We start from the raw sequence: 15,000 nt of genomic DNA on the forward strand, positions 1-15,000 counted from the left end.
ATGAGAGACCCTGGGAACGAGGTTGGCGTAAACAGCAGTCGAAGAGAATGTACTAACAATGCTTACGTAATCGTTTCCTCCGAAGAGCATATTTTTGTTCTGACAGTTAAACAGGGTTATGAAGTTTAATTTAAAACCAGATGATTCACCTTATTTTTTGATTAAAAAAGATGGTTGATATTCAACTCTGAATAGCAAAGATTGGACGTAACTTTTCTTTGGATATTGAAATCTTGCCAACCACGGAACAAAAGAGGTCGTTGTTTCAACAGCCCAATTAGGGTTCTGGGTTGGCATATTTTAAATAACATTGGATGAAAGTCACGGAGAAAACATAGCTATAGCCTTCACTTCGGTAAAACATTGTGTTAGTGTTATACCTTTGCGGAGATGTTCCACAATTTGAGCTATCCGAGATCAGTAACCTGCACGTTCAGCTTTGCAAGCATCCAGTTGTCCCCATCGCTTGGAGTGAACACTGCTGAATCTACAAAAGCATTTTGAAACAATGTTTACGAAAACGGTGTCAAACAGCGACAGAATGTTTGACAAAAGGATTAGTATTCATTTACTAAAATAATTATGATTGTATACCAAGGGAGGAACACTTGCAGAGAAACCAACGGCAAATTACTTGTGAGGTACAATTAGCAAAACAGTAAATTTAAATTTTGAATTTTATGGGTCTAACCACCAGTTAAATAGCCGGTAATATACATTAAAGTCTTTCCTGCTAGCAGACGTCTCTTTTCTTATGAGTTCGCTGGGTTTACGAGTTCAGGAAAGAGACCTTTGCCATGGGTCGAAACTCGCTTCGATTCAACCGTCGTCCACAACCTTGGACTGCACTCTCCAAACCGCATGCCCCATTATATGTTTGCTGACTGTGACCTGAGCCCACTTTGTCCCGTGCATTCCTTTACAGTATTTTCCCTGTTGTTAAGTGAGCCCACACAACATGACGTATCACGTGAATATTCGGTCGCTAAGTAACCGCCGTGCATGCTCAACACAATGAAGTTCGACCCATGGCAGAGGTCTCTTTCCCGTAGGCGTCAGCCCCAGCAAACGCAAAAGAAAAGAGAGCTCTGCTAGCAGAGAAATAAAAGTCGAATTAGTAGGCCATTTCCGAGTTCATGCATTCCTCCTCTTCAACGGGAGTCTAAGTGCAAAATTTTTGTGATGGTAACTACCTCTACTTCGCATATGAATGAAAGCTAATTTTCATAAGAAAAACTTTGCACTTAGACTCGCTTTGAAGAGGAGGCAGACATGAACACGGAAATGGGCTATTATGTAAACGCTTCGGTAGTATACAGGGTTTTCCCTCACGTGATCAGAACCGAAACAAAAGAAAACATTTGCATGATAATAGAGCTCAATTTTAGGAGGATTAGTTGGGTTCACTAACATGGCGGCCGGACGTCACGTGAAAACACTCTATATGGGACAATGATTGCAACTCACATGTACGTGTGTAATAAGTATGAGAAATCGTATGAATGCGATTTTTGGGCACGAGTGATGTTTTGAAGGTAAGTTCATGTGGTTTTTTTGTTTATTATATATTCAACAAAATCACTCCATCGCTTTGTCCGTATTGCACTCCATAACCTATTTATACCTTAATCATTGACCAATCAGAAACGCGATATTTTGTTGAGTATGTAATAAAACAGAGAAACAACTGACGAAAGGCATAAGGATGAGCAAAAGTAAATAGGAAAATATGTAATTAATATGTTGTTAGTTGAGTTGTACCTAATTCCACTGGCTATGGAAAGTTTGGTGTAGCGAATAATGACTGAAGTTAAGCCTTATTGGCGGAATTGCGTACTACAGAAAGCCTGCCGCCTCGCTAGTCCGATGAGTTATTTCAAGTGGATGCATATTTATAAAAAGTGGTTTTGTCGTTTTTTCCTTTGTTCAGGAATGAAACTCGAATTTTTATTCACAACTGGAATTAATAACAATCATCTGTACTCCTTTTGGACAGAAATAGTTGATCTGTTTGCTGGTTTGTTTGGCTTTAAAATACGAGCGAACAACAGGTTTTTTTTCACTCCGTTTGCCTGATTGTTTTTCGATGTGCCCTTATGTTAGAAAAATTGTAATCCCAAAGAGTTTTCGTAAAAGTAAGGAGAAATATCGCCAGCTTGTGTTTTCAGAAGTTTGTTTAGAGCACGTGCAGGTACTTTTTTGGAGATCTTGTTTGAAGTTTGTCCTTTCTAGCCTATTCTGGTTCTAAGCCAAGCTGCCGTGTTTCAATCATAGTTAATCTAGGGACTGGTTATGAAACCCTGGGAATTTCAAAAGCAGGAACAATACAGTCGTAATTAGATGTTGAACCGACCGTGACCCTGCACAATTTTTTGTTTTTGGTTCACAAGTTAATTTCGAATAAATTATTCGAAGCTTTTGATTGGTTATCCTGCCGAAAAAAGTGTGTTTTTGTCGGGTTTTGTGCAGGGTCAAGGCCAAAAAAGCGAACAAAAACATGAAACAAAGAAACTTGTCGAGTTTCATAACCAGCCTACATCTATTAACTATGTTTCAATGAAATACATCAAAATGTAAATGATCTCGTTTTAAGAGATAAAGTAGAATAAAGTACATCAATAAAACTCCTTGTTTGACCTTGAACCGACAAAGACGATCTGTCACATCACGAGCTATAGTACGTCTGTGATTTCTAATTTTAGCTTGATTCCTATTCGCTGGCTTTTGACAGTCGACTCTGAAATAGCTTCTTTCCTTTTCCGTTCGCTTTCTGAGGATTTGCTTAACTGGTGAATTCGGTGGAAAAACCGATATCGCACTCATTCTTTCGTGATTTATGCGATCAGTAGGTTTTTCGAGTGAAATTAACCGTGGAATTGACTAGTTAGGCAGCGAAGAAACTGACGTAATTAAGCAATATACGCCGGAAAACCAAAACGCGGACAATTCCAAAGCCTTTTATTTTCACTAATCCTAGAGCCAGTAAGAATGAACAGCCCGGGAGCTCCGCATTTAGGCTTCGCTAAATCTATATATTTTATTTATTGTCTTTCCCCATCGACAGGTATTTACTCTATTCATTTGCATTTAACTTCATGACCTGGTTTATAGTCCATTTGAATTGCCACAGGAACTAGTTCGTTGCGATCTGTCCCCTTTATTTTTGCAGATGCAAATAGAGCAATAGGAGATAGAGAGTTCCTCATTGTCCTACGGGGATCATGATCTGTGAGATCCGGGGATCTGGGCATGTCATCACACAACTTGTAGCGAAGAGCAAAGATGAAACCCTTTTTTATGGCCTGAAATTAAAGACGCCAAAAAATGGTCACAATTACATCTCCTTTTAAAAGAGAACAGAGTAGCTGGCGGAAGAGATTTCACAGCTGTGACTCACCCTACGGGCTCGCCAAGCTACAGCGAGACTCGTAAAATTATCCTACGATACCACACACTAAATCGTCCAAAAATATGTATCATTTTCAAATCTATGGAAAAGGAACCGGAAACTTCGAATAATTCAGAAGCTGATTTTGCATTTTCTCTTGTCCAAAAATGATATCTGATACTTGAACATTTTTATCCATTAAAAGAACAGGTGTCTTTAAAAACGGCAGTACAGCCCACGTTAAAATTTTCGTTTAAAAAAACATAACTTGCATTACGCCTTCCAAATAATAGGCAAGAAATCTCTACCCCTCAGGCAACTTACGTCTTCCAAAGAATCATCAGTTCTCAGAGCTGTTTGTACAGCGGTTTCCCAGTCAAATGTGGGATTCAATGTCGCATTGAGTTCGTTCCAGTTCAATCCTATTGGTCCCGCAAAAAAACAATCATCACCATTGTCATCATCGACGCAAAGTAAATTTGCTTCGGAATTATGGATAGACAAACTGCCCTGACATTTAAATCTTATTGTGTTTTAAGTTATTCATTTAGTATCCAACATGTGTGCACTCTTTTATCTTCGAGGTGTTACAAACACTCACGCAACGGGTGCTAGTGCCATTAATTACATGTACAATACAAGAGTCACAAATTTTTTACCTTCTATCTTCTCCTCGATGATCTCTAAAGACAACAAAATTTAATTATGTGAGGAAAAGTATTCAAACAAACACCAAATACCTTTGTAAACATGTCGTTCACACTGTTTGAACATGAAACCTGAAAAGGCCAATTCCGAGTTGATGTCTGCTTTTTTTTCAAAGCGAGTCTAAGTGCGACGTTTTTCTTATGAAAATTAATTTTCATTCATATGCGATACCGGTGCAATATGTATCATATTCATATTGTGACCCTCCTTGTCGTATAGAACTCCGTTTAGTTTTTAAAGGCGAAAGAAAAAGGGATGCGACTTGAGGTGGTTGAAGAGCTCGTGGTCTTTCTATTTTGCGATTTTAAGAGGTAGTAGGTGTGTTAATAATGCTTTAAAGTTGAATGTGTAGGAAACCAGTGTGTTCCTAGGATTTGCTAGGTTTAGGTGGTTTCCAATTTGAGGAGGAGTTGAAGCTGTGACCAAAAAGTCCTTGAGTGATTTGTCCTTCCTATAGGCGACAATAGGAGCAATAGGGAAAATGTGCGCAAGTTTTGGGACGTTAGATATTAAAAACCAGTTTTTCATAAGGATCTCTTTGAGTTTAGGTACAGCTGGGTTGAAGGTGGTAACGGACGGTGGAATGTTTTTTGATGTCTTTATTTTGTTTTTCAAAGCCTCATTTCGCGTTGAGAAAACTACCTCTGCCAGTGTTTTTTCAACTAGCTTGCGTGGGTAGACTCCAGCGCAGACATTGAGACCATTTCTAGTCTCGAGAAACAGCTGGACCAAATTTTCCGGGACCAAACCAGACAAGAAAACGCCGAGAAGAGAATTCAATCATCGACTAGCCGATCTCTATCCAGAACCAATTGAAAAATTGAAATTGCTTCAATATTCTTTAGCAATGCTAAAGACAATTTGTCAGCACAAGAACGACAAGCACTATCCGCACTACGCGCATATAGAAAGGTGAACATTAAAAAAGCTGATTAGGGGACCACAACAGTCGTCATCGATGCCCAAGACAACATCCGAGAGGGGAACGTAGAAGTTTGTGACACAAACTTTTACACCCCTCTACAAGATCCTATAGTGTCCTCGACGGACAAAAAGGTCAGCAACATAGTCAATGCACTGTATACAAACAACCATATTGGCTCAATGACTTTCAGATGACTCAATCAAAGCCAGAACCCACCCAGAATACCGGTATTCTATACACTGCATGACGAAAATACACAAACCAAACCCAGTCAGCAGACCGATAGTTTCCGGTAGTGGTGGCCCTACAGAACGTATTTCATGCTTCATCGATTCGCTTTTACAACCTATTGCTAAGAAACAGTCATATATTAAAGACACCCAAAAGAAAATGAGGGGAAAGAAAGGGAGGATCAGGGCGTTGGCCGAGATATGTCATGAAAGTTATTTTTCGACGAGCGGAAGTCCTTCTTCCGAGACGTCCACACACAGTCTTGCCTCGCTCTCAGGTTCTTAGTGAAAAGAGAAAACGGCGGCGCACGTGGAAGGCTGATCAATATTTATATTTATTCAAACATCAGACCGAGGTTGGCCTCCATGCGGACGTCTCGGAAGACAGACTTCCGCTAGAACAAAGACTTCCACTCGTCTAAAAATAACTTTCGTGGACATGACATATCCCGAGGGCTGGACCGGGAGCCTCCCTCTCTGTCCCCTCATTTCCTCTTGAGACACCACAAAACACTACAAAACACGCAACTTCCAGACAATGCAATAATTGCTACACTCGATGTCTGTTCACTTTATACCAACATCCCGCAGGAAGAGGAGATGGAGGTTATCTGCCAATATTATGAAAATCACTATCAGTCAAATCCACCCATCCCCACATCCACTCTTGGGGACCTCATGAAACTGATTCTTAAAGAAAACGCCTTCAAATTCAATGTTGAGCACTATTTACAGACCCACGGTATAGCAATGGCACAAAAATGGCAGTAGCTTTCTCAGTCATCTTTTTGGCTCACATCGACAAACAACTACTTTTATCCAGCCCCCCTTAACCTACTATCTGGAAAAGATTCATTGATAACCTTTTTTCAGTGTGGACCATAAGCAAACACGAAATCAACAGCTTGAATTTGCTTACCAATTCCACCCTACGATCAAATTCACTTGCGAAAATCTAAACGCACAGTGTTCCTTGATGTCCAAACTTATTTTAAAGCCACAGAAACGTTCCAATACACGCATTTCTCTTTATGTCACCCTCTCAGCTTAAAGAAGGGTTTCATCAAAGGAGAGACATTATGCCTTTTGCGAACGAACTCGATTGAGGAAAAATTCGAGACGTACAAACGGGTTTTCCAATCGCGTCTACTTTAACGAGGCTACCCACGCAAGCTAGTTGAAAAAACACTAGCAGAGGTAGTTTTCTCATCGCCAAATGTGGCTTTGAAAAACAAAATAAAGACATCCAAAAACATTCTACCGTTCGTTACCACCTTCAACCCAGCTGTACCTAAACTCAAAGAGATCCTTATGAAAACACTACACCCGCGTCACGAAGTGATTATGCACCTATCAATGTTAACCTGCTGGGGGAGGAGGCCGGGCATAGGCGGGGGATTTGAACTCAGATCAGTTTTTCTGTTCAAATGCCCGGCCCCAGGAAAGTCATCCTGGGTCAAAAAAGTGCAAATTTCTCACCCCAGGGGCACCCGGAGCTCAGAACGATCTGCCACGTGTTCCAGAGCGTCAAGATCCACGAACTCCTGCCATTCGTCTTTGAATTGCAGAACCAAGATTTCGTCGTCAACATCAAATTTGAATTCTGTTTTCACCGTATTTATTTATTTAACTCTCACCACCTACCAGAGCCTTACAGCTCTCGCCGTACTGAACAAGAACCTACATAGCAAATTTAATTAAATACATTTATTATGCTTATGAATTCAAGCAAGCATACACAAGCTGCACAAAGAAAACTCATCAATATTCAAACATATGCAAAAAATATGCACCAGAACACAACGGAAACAAAAGCTTTTCTATTGGATTACATGTCAACCTTGTTAAAAAGATTCGATGACCTTTGTCTTACAAAATATAGAGCAGATTCACTCTTTCACTCATGGCGTTGAGGGAATCGCAGAGAATCGGTTTGCTTCTAGTGACTTCTGGGTAATCCCAAAATGGCGGTACTATTTTTCAGTCTTTCTCGGTCATTCAAGATGGCGATCAGCCAAGATGGCGTCAGTGGACCCCACTCTTCTAACGGTTAAAGTCAAAGGTCCCAACCCCCGGAACTCAACGAATGATCAAACGTCTCTACCACGGGCAGAATTGTAACGTCAAATCCCCCTCCTATGCCCGTGTTTCCCCCACCCCCCTTCCCCAGCGGCTTAACATTGATAGGTGCTGATAATAACGCGAATTTCTATTTTCAGATGACGTTTTCGTTGCCGTCGCCGTCGTCGTTGTTTAAGTTCGCTATTAGATTAAAGTTTGAGTCCGCAGTTTTTTCTTTCTGGATACGCCTTCTCCACACCTATCCGGCGAATTCGTTGGCGAATATATCCGGAATTTTTTTAATGCACTCTCCAGAGTGGATATTTTTTAATCCGCTATGAATCCGGAACTGCGTGGACGCTAAGGACGCTTTCCATTTGACAGAACTGACCGGCCAGACCGGGTAGTTGGAAGGACTAACTCTACAACGCCTTCAAATTAACACACTTCGAGGATGATATATACTTCTCTAGAAATATGTGAGGGATTATTATGCAAGTGTTCCTTCAAATTGTTGCATTTTCTTTGCAACTTGACGGGTCTGGCCAGCCAGTTCTCCCAAAAGAAAAGCGCCCTTAATCCGGACTTTTTTTATCCGGATGACTTAACTACAGAAAGACAATAATAGCGGAGCTCCTCGAGCGCACACTCACGCGCGCGCGAGCTCCATAGCTAAGAAAATTTGGTCACAATGAACGAAGTGATATATGAAATGAATCAAACACTGAACTGCGGATATGAAATCAAGTAAGCTGGAGTTGGTCACTCCCAACGTCAGTGGCTAAATAGCTCAGTTGGTTAGAGCGTCGCACCGGTATCTCGAGGTCACGGGTTCAAACACCGTTAAAGTCCTGAAATTTTCCGGCTTCTCTTCGCAATTGCAAAAATTGCGTCCATAAATGCGAGGATCATAGCTTTACTTGAAAATTTGTAAACTATCAATCCGAGAAATAATTATTTTGGTTTTGACGTCTCGTACACTCGCCCGTACACTGCTTGCGGAGGAGGGAAGGGAATCAGGTGTCAGTCGTGGTAAGGGGTATGTTATATTTTCTTGGCGAGAAAAGTGAAACCCGCGTTTAACCTGGCGGGAAATTACGCAGGAAATGGTGTGGGCATTGATATCGCATTCAAAAACTTGTTTACTTTAGGAAGTTGTGTTCAAGTATTTCATACTATTAGCGACGAACAACGGGATAAAAAGCAGGAAAGCGTACGAGAGGAGAAGCGACAAAATTTGAGAAATTTCTGTCGAGAGCTCGAGAAGCCGAGGAAGGAGAAGAACACTGCTATTTCAATGAAGAACACCGTTAAAAGTTGAGAGAAACAGAGCGAGAGACAACACAGACAAAACACTTATTTACAACGGACTTAACTGAAGATTAGAGTGTAATGTGAAGTTCTAGGTTTCAACCCCATATCAACCATGTGAGCGTTAGCCTTACTAATGGAAATGGGCCCACACAAGGACAAAGAAAAACTCTGACCAGGGTGGGAATTGAACCCAAGACCTTCGGGGAAAACTGGCTCACCTTTCTGAGAGGTCGCCAAAATGAACTGTGTCACCGCCGCGATCGAGGTGGAGGCCATCAAGAAGCGTGACATGTGTACAAATTAAATTCTAGACCTTGTGAATTTACTTCCGGTCGGCCTGACCTCGAAGGAGGAGGAGGTTCCCTGTAAGTCTTCATTCATAGGTCGTCACTTTTCAGTTAGGCATGATACAGTCGAACCTTCCGTAAGCGGGACACCCTCGAGACCAAGGATAAGTGTCCGCTTACGGGAGGTGTCCGCTCATGGGAGGTTGAAAAAAGAAAGTGCAATAGAGGGCATATCATACACCACAACAAGTCTTTTACAGCTCCTTAAGACAACTTGTGGTTGTGTTTCAAGGTGAGTTGGCAGGCAAAACACCACTCTTATTGGTCAATATAGGAAATTGAAAGACCTCAGAGCTTTGCTCTAACAAGTACATCTTTCAAAGACCTCCTAGGGGAGAGTTTTTAATGATTTCTCTTAGTAAGGGCTGGTTTTGTATAAGATGCCATTTGTTCATTAGAATGTGTTTGAGATTGGGTGAGGAAGTTCCTGAAGAGTGCGTCTAACTCAGCAACAGCAGTTCTTACAACGGGAAAGCGGATAAACTGTGAGAGGAGCAGGATATGGTATAGAATTGGTTGCTCCTTTAAGGAGACAAATTTTTGTGCGACTGGCTTGAAGAAAAGTTTAAAAAGGAAATGAAAGGAAAAAAAGCTAATTGTAATCGAAATGACTATGTTTTGTCCAGGACAGTCTGCGATAAAACCGTTAAAAGCGAACCCATTTCGTTAGATATACGGGAGGATATTTTAGACCCTGTGGACCCTGAATAGATGTCCGTGTCCGCTTACGAGAGACGTCCGATTACAGGTGGCGTCCTTTAGTGGAGGTTCGACTGTACTCAAGTTTTGTCAGTCAAAGTAAGACAGATCCACTTTTTCTGCTGACAGTTTAAGCCCTACCTCCATGGATGGTCACCTGGCGGATGGACATCGGGTTGGTTCCCGCCAGACGCTGCTGAGTGAAGTACTTGTCGCTTATCCATAAAGGTTTCTTTCTAATGAAAGCCTCATATCTGGAAGGTCGTCTTGCGTATTTCTAGACGGGAAAAAGAGACCGTTTCGTTGAGAGGAATTCCGGGTAGGAAACGTTTTCTGGTTGGTTAGTACTCAGTAGTCAGGAAACCAATACCCCCCCTCATCTACTTACTCCAATTGCTGGCTCCAGAAATGACTGGAAAAATGCTGATAGCGGGAGATATTCTGAAATGTTTGTGATCTCCTTTCCACCAGTGATACTCAAATATTGGTAAAGAGATGCATTGCTTGCTAAAACCGTGGAAAGATAACTAGTGACCCAGTATCTGCTGAAAGGATCTTGAGTTAACAAAACAGCCAGTTCACTGGGTGTCATATTTAATAATGCAAAGCCGTGCACGGAAGCGTCGAATTTGTAGGTAAACGTGGCCTGTTTTCCAGCCAGCTCTTTGTCCCTCATCGCTTTACATATTTCACTGGTTTCTTGAGGAAGGGACACCTCACACGGGACTGCACTTACAGACCTTGATAAAGAAATGAAATTGGTAATTATAATATAATAATATAAAAATTACTTTAGAAAAACTAAAATCTCGGGACTTTTATTGGCTTTTAAATTTAAAGCTACATCAGCTAACTCCAGCTGGCTTATAGCATGGCGAGAATCTTTTAAGATGTTTAAAAAATGTGTAAAGAAAATAAGTTAAGAGAATTTAATATGGAGGTATATCTATGACAAAATGCAATCCTCTGTAATTGATATAGTAGTTTCCAAATCGTGAATGCATCGATCCAAACACCCGTTTCAGGTATCATGCAGATAGTCAAAATGCAGAAAAAGGCATAATGCAAATAGGCATAACGCGAAAAGGCAAAACGCAAATAGGCATAAAACGACTGAAAAGGCAAAATGCAAGTAAGCATAACGCAAATAGGCATAACACGAAAAAGCTTAATGCAAATAGGCATAACATAACGCCAAAGGGCATCACGCAAGTAGGCACCACGCAAATAGACATCACGCAAATAATCATTACGTGAGACAATCAGCGGTCGTAGGAATGACCTGGAGCCTTCGTATCTTTTTTGAGAAGATGGTGATCGAACGGGCGATACCTTCTTCTTCCACTCGAATGTCTTGGCTCAATATTAGAGAATTGTTACTGAACTATTACGCCAGGAAGAAAATGGTTTCCTGAAGTGATTTTGATTCCTTTCGACTTAAGCAATTAATTTATGTCCTTTATCAGCTGAAACTATTAATCCGCAGAGTGCACAGATAGTCTATTCTTCGAAAAGCTTTGGCAATGACAGAAAACATTTACCACGAAGTCAATGCTACACAGGTACCTGCTGTTTTTTATACGGGTCAACCAGGCCGACCAAGATTCCAAATAGAAGCCGACAGCTTGAAATTCCTATTGTAATTAGGCTTGAAATTGCCACAACGATGTCCGTAAGCTTGCGAATTCGCCGCTACCCTTTTCAGTAAGCGCTCTTTCTTGCTCGGAATGACCTTCGGTCGTTCTCTCGTCGCTCAGAAGCCGAATTGCATCGCTTAAAAGAGACGAAACTGTCTACTGTGAAGCAGAACCTGCACAATTTGCAACCATTTTCAAAATGGTATTATCTGAACTAGCGGCACGAGTTTCTGCGGGGGCTAGTTTTGTCGTGCTTTCAGCAGCAATTACCGACCCTTCCCCCACTCCCGACCACATACCCACCCCTCCCTCCCTCTCTTTGCGTTAACCCTTTTAAAGAGATGCCTTTTCGCAGTATGTCTATCTAAGTTATGCCTTTTCACGTTATGCCTATTTGCGTGATTGCTTTTGCCATTATGCATTTCTACATTTTGACTATCTAGATGATACCTGAAACTAGTGTTCGCCCTGCAGGTTCGGATCGATGCATTGGTGCTTTGGAAATTACCATATCAATTATGACAGAGGATTGCATTTTCTCATAGATATACCTGACAGTAACTTCCATAATTTAAGTTCAATTTTTTTTTGGTGACCAAAAAGGAATTAAAAGGATATGGAATTAACAGTGAAAGTGATTGCTTGTATTGCGGTGAATTAGATTCCATAGGAAACACTTTTCTAGACTGCCAATTCACCTTGTCTTTTACTCGTCAGCTGGTGTGGTGGTTTAATGCAACAAACAATACTAGTTTGTAAAAGAAATCGTGTTTGGCTTGTTCAAGTAAGCCTTGCTGCGCATAGGGCTATGAGAAGCTTTAATTATACTTTATTATACATGATGTATTACATCTATTCAAACAACTTAAAGATAGCTCGATTATTTTTTCTGAATTTTCTTTTTCTTTTTTATATGTATCTTGGTATTCAACTGTAATGTAAACTTCCGAATGTGTTACGTGTTCAAAAATTAATAAAATATAACAATGAATAATAATAATAATAATAATAATAATAATAATAATAATAATAAACTATTCTGTCAGTGGCTCCTCCGTAGACCGCTGCCTAGTCGTGGTGGGGGAGTTTGCGTGCCATCTGTTTCTGTTTCCATTGTAAACTTAATGTTGGGATGGCATTTGTTAAGGTATTGAAAAAACATATCTGCATCATGAGAATTTTGAAAACAACAAATAATGTCATCTACGTATCTGCGATAATATAATACTTGGGTACCGGTGTATTTTTCCAACCAATGCCTTTCTTAGATTATTATTATCCAAGCAGAGATTAAGTAACAATGAATGTTCTTGTATCACTTCTGTTTTTCGAAAAAAGACTTACACTGGTCTACTTACAAATTATTTTAGTTTTACTCCCTTTCAGTACAAATTAGGGTTAATTAAAACTCTCATCGACAGGGCATATAAAATTAACAACACTACTCAGGGTTTTCAAAACGATATCAATACTCTAACTACTATTTTGAAACGTAATATGTTTCCCAGTTGGCTAATTGACAAGTCCGTTCAAGGTTATCTTAGAAATGTTACTACAAAAGAAGCCCCTAAACATGATGTATCCAACTACCACTTTTACAAACTACCTTACATCGGTTTCTATTCAACTTATACCAGAAAGAAAATTTCATCTATTATTAACAAGTATTGCAAGGATTTAAATGTTAAAGTAATTTTCTCTCCATTCAAACTGTGCAACATTTTTAGTCCAAAGGATTTCATTCCGGATTCTCTCAAATCACGTGTTGTATACAAATTTACTTGTGCGGGCTGTGGTGCTCGCTACGTTGGTGAAACCAACAGGCATTTCTACACACGTGTAAATGAGCACCTTTTCCGGGACAAAAATTCTCATATTTTCAAGCATCTTAGTTCTTCTAAAAATTGTCACGATAATTGTGATGTTTCTTGCTTCAAAATTATTGATAATGCTACTTCTTTCTATCAACTCAAAATCAAGGAGAGCTTCCATATTGAGCGGTTGAAACCCGAACTCAACAAAAAAGTTGATCATGTCAGTTTAGCATTACACTTTTAAACTTTTACCGTTATGTCAGTTGTGTTCTCTATAATATTGTTGGTTCGTTTGAATTTTACGTACTTGTAACGAACATTTAATCTACAAAGAATCATTGTATTGATAGTTATATATATATACGAATTATCTTGTAAAAAATGTTAATGTTACACTCTCTATGGCTGAAGATGATGTTTGAAACATCGAAACATGTTCCGAAAATTCAAAAGTGTGGTTGTCTTTTTTAAAATATTAGTAACACTTGTGCTATCCAGACCATTTGGAAAAGTATTTGTTTTAATGATAACCGATCTAGATATTAGTTCACCACATCTTTGGAAATTTGTAGACGACACCACTGCGTCAGAGTTTGTTCCAAAGGGTGGTGCCAGCAATTCCAAGTGTATAGCTGACCGGGTCATCCAGTGGTCTCATGATAACAGAGTCCACCTTAACGCTGAGAATCTCCTTTGCCAAATAACCAACTGAGTTTGATCCAGTGATTGTCGGCAGAAAAGAGCTGGAGGTGGTGGACAGTGTTAAGTTGCTAGGTGTAACAATAAGTAGTTCCCTCTCATGGAACGCTCATATAGACGAGCTAATCAAAAAGGCTAGCAAGCGGCTTTATTTTCTGGCGCAGCCTAAACGGGCTAGAGTACCGCCTAATGACCAAGTGCTTTTCTATACTGCATGTATTAGGTAAATAATTGATTATGCTATACCTGCCTTCTACCATGCCCTTTCCCAGTATCTTAAAAAGGAACTAGTACGTTTAGAGAAACGCGCCATATCGATTATAGTACCAGGCGCCAGCTACAACACTGGGTTGGATGTTTTGGGGATTTTACCTCTGAGCGAACACCATGATCAGCTTTGTAACACCCTTTTTAACAGCATCCTTTCGGACCCGAATCATAAGATTAGAAATCTGTTGCCTCCAACTCGCAGCCGCAATAGTTACAACTTAAGAAAACAGCGCAGTTTTTATGTGCCCAATTTCAAAACTAATCGGACAAGGAACTCCTTCATATACGCCATGGTTGCGATGGTCTAATTATTGACAAATCTGTGCGAACTTTTACATTTTCAAGTATTTGTAAATGTTTTAAAATTTTAGTCTTATTATCTATTGATTATTACTATATTATTGTATGTTATTATTATAGTTCCATTGTAAAATTTACATTTTTTATTTATTTTATTTTATTTATTTATTTTATTATGGTATCCGTGGAATTCCCTTAGCATGGCTTGCAAGTTACCTAACTGATAGACAACAATATCTTATGATCAATGATCAAATTTCTCTAAACACCAAGGTTGTATGTGGGGTTCCCCAGGGCTCGGTCCTCAGTCCTCTCCTATTCCTCATTTATATCTTACCTCTTCCTCTGTCTTCTCTTCTTCAATTCAATTGTAATTACCATGATTACGAAACTCGTTCTCGCTTTAATTTGAATAAATCATTTTTAAGACACCAATTTGCTATTGGTTATCAAGCACCTAATATTTGGAATTAATATTCCTATTAATGTACGAAGCAGTCTTACAACAAATAATTTCAAAAAGAGTCTCAAATCTTATTATTTAACTCTCTGAAGCTTGACCTCTGATTAGGATAATGTTCACTTTAAAGATTAATTTGCAAATTATC

The 15,000-nt window shown here is 39.8% G+C and overlaps 1 pseudogene; it reads right to left on the minus strand.

Moving 5' to 3' along the window:
* LOC138060573 (polyunsaturated fatty acid 5-lipoxygenase-like) overlaps positions 1–15,000 on the minus strand; it is a 103,447-nt pseudogene that overhangs the window by 45,734 nt on the left and 42,713 nt on the right.

Source organism: Montipora capricornis, chromosome 8, assembly GCF_036669925.1.
Source record: "Montipora capricornis isolate CH-2021 chromosome 8, ASM3666992v2, whole genome shotgun sequence".
NCBI lineage: Eukaryota > Metazoa > Cnidaria > Anthozoa > Scleractinia > Acroporidae > Montipora > Montipora capricornis.